Source organism: Lissotriton vulgaris, unplaced genomic scaffold, assembly GCF_964263255.1.
Source record: "Lissotriton vulgaris unplaced genomic scaffold, aLisVul1.2 SCAFFOLD_1357, whole genome shotgun sequence".
NCBI lineage: Eukaryota > Metazoa > Chordata > Amphibia > Caudata > Salamandridae > Lissotriton > Lissotriton vulgaris.
In genome coordinates this window covers 171,210-176,903 of record NW_028247203.1, presented here as the reverse complement: position 1 = coordinate 176,903, position 5,694 = coordinate 171,210, and positions in this window count along the sequence as shown.

The following is a 5,694-nucleotide window of genomic DNA, read 5'->3' as shown; positions in this document are numbered from 1 at the left end:
AATCACTCTGCCTATGACGATTTTCCATTTTCAGTATTGCTTAAAACATATACCAGCAGGCCTATATGAAATTTTGAGTAAAGAATACACCAAGACATCCTTGGATTTACCTTATATACACAAATGTTGGAGTGGGGGAAAGTAGTGCTTCTTAGTGGTACAAATTGAAAAAAGCACTAAGCGGTTCACTCATATGTCGGGATATTAATTTACACAGGGCCTGCGATGGTTCCACAAATAACTTATCCTGCCACCTGCAAGGTTCACCAGCTGCGATGATTGATCCAATTTTTAGGCAACTTTCTAATGGAAGTTATATTGTGTTGAAGGATCACAGCTGCTGCAGCATGTTGCCAGGAATAGCCTATCTCGTAACTGTGTCAGCCAGGGTCACTTGCTATATGCAAGTATTGTTTCCTAAAACAAAGACAGACGTGGAGTCGCCATTATGGCCTTCACTGAACATCTCTTCTATACGAATTGATACTTTAAGCAGACTGAAAGCCATTCTTTTAGAAAACAGTGCCACTGACGTCGGCCAAAGAGACGTATAATCTGCAAGTTGCAAGGACTTCTGCAGAGATACATGCCCTTTTAACAACAAACTGCCCTAAACATTTCTCGGAAATGTTAGGTCATATCTTAAACATGTCTGATATGAGTGGTATTGTACATGTATTTAAGACAGTTTTTTTGGGACTGTTAGCCCTTTTCAAGCAGTCCTAGGCATATATCCAAACTTTGTGTACTCGGTGTTTGGCAGACTGCCTCTCGTTTTGGGGTTCGCAGCAGAGATACTATTTTTGCTCCTTCTGCTCCTTCTGCTCCGATATGGCAAGCCAACTCACCAACGACGCTCAGATCACCTTGGAGAATACTCTTCTGGCGATGAGGTGACGTGAGCGCATAATCCAAATGTTGAGATTAACTTAAGAGAATTGAATACCACATGGTTTCTAGCATTCAGACCAATATGGCAAGATTGCATCTTACCTGTTCTATGATGCCTGCTATGTGGAGAGGAATGCGTGCTAGACATCTGTCTGACACTCCCATCAGTCATGCCAATGGAAGTTGATACTTGGACCAGTAACGGCTCATGCACTGTGTTGTCTCCTGCGGCTACCAATCCTGATGACGGTATTCATTGAGATCTCACAGACGCAACATGCTAATGGTGAGGTACGAGGAACAACAGGCGCACAGGTACCATCTACTTCGAAAATTGTAAATGCGACTGACGCTGACGGTGATGGTTCACATCTATGTGCGGTTAATCTGCTGAACGAGGTAATCCAACTTTCACCTACAATGGTAGACAAATTCTTTACAGACTTAGAAGACTTGATGTTTTCTCCAAGCCCTAACGCTGACTTTTGATTTGGCACGCAGTGTTCTGAGAGACTCTGAATTCGACCTTCATTTTTCAAAACAAAGTTCTAACTTTGGGACTTTATTTTTCCTATGATTAATTTTAGTTTTTCCAAATTCTTATTTTTTCATTTTTTGGCACCAAGTAATCTGCTTGAAGTAGAACTATTCATAGAGAACTAGATTTCTTTGATAGACTTCAAAGAGACAATAATTGACCTTGTCCTCATACAAACAGTTCATATAATCTGCTCGACTTTTTTTCTGTATTGAAGAGCCATTTCATAAATGTATTTTCGTGATTCATTCGGATAGCATTTTCAAATGTCAAAAATATGTGCTTTGAATGAAACATTGCTTTGAAATGCATACAGCACAAATGCTCTTTTTCATGTACAGCCAATGCATTTTTATGTATTTTGGGTGGGTTTTAAAGCATCATGTTTAGATATGTTTTTATGTGATTAGAACTTAGTAATGTCATACATAATAAAGTGGAGTGTGTGTTGTGTGGCGTTTTAGGGTCCAAGTGAATTTTCCTGATTCATGCCCTTATATAGGTACAATTCACATTGCCCTTATATAGGCATAGAAATCAAGTCCTTATTTAGACATACCCCATTCAGACCAAATACAGGCATGGCTACTTTCACTCATACCAAACGTCAAAACGATTTCTTGGAAAATCGGCTTAAGCAGTTAGGGAACTTCCCCTTGCTAGAATATTGATTTGTCCAAAAACTCATGTACTTTGCAAAGAACAACTATTTCCTAGGGGTTCTTTCCTGACGTTATTATGCCCGACTTTATGTCAAACTATGGCATTCCTAGACACCTTCAAGGTGTAAATATACCTCCACTTGCTCTAGCGAGACACAGTGGTTCGGGGCAGTTTGACTATCTACTTGCCCGACGGAGCTCGCTACAGCAAGTGCTGACGGAAGCCGACCCTCCAGCTGACGCGCTAATCAGGAAGCTATCTCTTCTCCTGCTGAGAATCCAGCTCCAGTGTTTCCAAGCTCCCCTTGCGGGGTGTTGGGAAATCGAGTCCCGAGACAGAGATACCAGACCTCCTTCATTCTAACTAAGGTATGGAGCTGATTAGAACCTAGAGAAATCTTGGATAGATTCTTGGCAAAGAAAACTAAACCTAGCTACACAATACTTACTTCTTCCCTCGTACTAGACTTAGGTTAGGTACATTGAAGTTGGCGTATTTCAGAAGCACCAGTTGAGTGTTTTGGCCTGTGTATTTATGTATGTATTTTTAAATTGCTTAGAAACCATACAATGCTCTTACAGTATTATTTTATAATACTATTCTCACTGTACACATTATACTTTGCAGTCTGCTTAACAATTGTAGCAGTTCACTTTTCTTGTATGAGAAAGAAGACTGTTCAAAAAACCTTTTTATTGAAAATGCCCGTCTGTCTATTTCTCTACAAACTCTGTTGAAACGAAGCATGCAGGATTGACTGAATGAAGTACTTATCTATTGTTTCCGCCACTTTAGAGATATGTTTCTTATTCTTGGAAAACAAAGTTGTCATGTCTATCATATGTCAATGACATCTATCTTACAGACGATGACTTGGACAGGCACTTGAACAGGGTGAACACCATAATATTATATTGGGCTTCGCCTCTGAAGGGTACAAATTAAATTTCAAGACATCGAGAATTGACCCCTTAAACATCCTTTTTCTAGGATATGAGTTATCAATTGAAGGCAAAAGCCTGGCAGCAAACTTTCTAGAGAAATGTGCGCTGCTCCAACCTCCAAAAATGCTGAAAAACTTACAGTCGATTCTAGGTTTCCTAAATTTCGGAAGAACTTACATTCTAAATAACACAGAAAGGGTTAAACCTCTCTACGAATTAATCAAACCTGATTTTAAAACAATTAATTGGACTCAAAAACACACAGAAATGTTGCATTCAACACACGTACAAACTCGTTGGCAATAACACACGTACAAACTCGTGTAAACGCACGCAACTTTGAAGGAGAAAAAGTACCAATAGCTTATTAATCACATCTGTACACACAAGCAGAAATGAAATTCACTTCTACAGAAAAAGTTCTGACAGCGGTTCAAACTGTAGTAGCAAAAGAGAGAGCCCTCGCACAGGGTAAGCGCGTAATGGTCGTTACTCCTGTACCTGCCTTAGAGGCAGTAACAAAGGCGAGCATTCCAAATGCTAAAGCCTTTTATCCAAGATGGATACAATGGGTTCATTCTCTTGCTGCAGCAGACGTTGAATACGTTTTTGACCCCTATTTAAAAACACAATAATTTCTACAAGATGAACAAGAATGTCCTCTGCCTACTGATATTCTGCCTCTAGAACAGTATGAATGTATCATTTATACTGACGGATCAGAACAGCCCGCTATTGGGGGTAAACAAGATTTTAGTGCTGCATGCACGATCATTAAAGGTCGCTGGCGAGATGGCAAATTCCGACCTATGGACACTAAAACTCAATCTCTAGGAGATTATACAGCTCAGTGAGCTGACCTACAAGCATTCAAGATGTTCCTTGAAAATACTGATAGCGAATTCCCCACACTCATAGTGTGCGATTTCTATTACTGGGTACAATCTTACAATGAATACTTGCAGAACTGGGTTCAAAACGGTTTCAAAGATGCAAAAGGTGGCACAATTAAGCATAAGTTGGTTTGGGAACAGGTAGTTCAGTTACCACAAGAACTACAAAAGACTCACGTGATACATACACTGAGTCATCAACGTAATGGTGTTCAGGTTGCAGGGAATACATTAGCTGTTGAAGCCGCAAAGGCAGCTGTGCAAACGGCTTCCGTAGCTGCAATCACTCATTCAAAAACTAAAATAGACGGCAAAATAATGCTAGCTGTCAATGCCACAAGCAAAGGCAACGGTGCAGTGTTACCTCAAAACTATCCACTCAAATACTCATACATAATTGATACAAACTCTGTTCCTTTTGCTTGAATTCCTGGAGTGGGGGATAAAGTAATTCCAAACAGGAAACGTAGAGTAGCTTTTATTTATTTATTTTATTTTTAAGGTTTCATATAGCGCGAACAAGACTCTTGTGAGTATCAGAGTGCTTTACATGACAAGTAGAAATATATACAGCATATATTACGATATAGTGAACCACGAAATAAGTAAGTAATACATACATCTAGAACAAGAAAAGGCTGTGCGAGGCTAGTGCAAAACAGCAAAGATAAACGGAACGAATGTAAGCGAAGAGAAGCAAGTAATATAGTATAATGAATAGAACACAGAGTTCACGTGGATTGGGCCATGAGGATAGCTTTCACTTCTCTTTTGAAGGAAGCAGAGGAAGGGTTCATTCTAGTTTCACTGGGCAGAGCGTTCCATATCCTTGAAGCCATATCGGATAAGGACTGGTTATACATTTTTTTCTTGGCAAATTGTTGAGGTTGTACGAGAAGAGTCTTGGCACTCCTGGAAGCTTTGCTGCCCGCTGAGAGCACCAGTTTCTTAGCTAGGTATTGTGGGGAGTTGTGGTTGAGAGCCTTGTGTGTCATACAAGCGATTTTTAAATGAATTCTGGCTTCAAATGGTAGCCAGTTGAGGGCTCTCAGGTCTGGGGATTTGTGGGCGTTTCTCTCTGAACCTGTGATGAGTCTCGCAGCAGAGTTGATCGTGGCTCTTAGCGGGGCTGTCGATGACCTTGGGAGTCCTCATAAGGTTCTTGCTCCGTATTCCAAGCGGGGGATAACTAAGGCTTGAACTCCTGTTTTGAAATCGAAGGCGGGCAGATAGGCCTTTAGTTTTCACTGGATCTTTAGGTGGAAGTTGGCTCCCTTTGTTGAGGCACTGATGTGTTTCAGCATCTTGAGGTTATTGACCAGCGTTACCCCATAGAGATTTTGCTGAGTCGACTATGAGTGGTTGTCCATTGAGAGCTGTTAGGTGCTCCATCCAGTCCGTGATAGTTTAAGTTTTTTTGGGGGGAGCGATTACAAGGAATTCCGTTTTGAGGGAGTTAAGTTTCAAGTGGTTTTCAGCCAGCCAGATTTGGGTTTTTTGTAGTGTGGAGTTGAGTGATTTGATGTCTTCCAGAGAGTGAATTTCGATGTAAATTTGGGTTCGTCAGCATACATGTGGAAGTGTATCTTGGAGAGGCTTGAGAAGATCAGTGAGGGGTTCCATGAAACGGTTGAATAGGGTGGGAGAGAGGGAGGAGCCTTGAGGAACTCCCAAAGTGACAGCCGAGGAGAAGGACAGGATTGGTTGACCTTGAAACTTTGGGATCTGTTTTGGAGAAAAGAGGCAAACCAGTTAAATACACTTC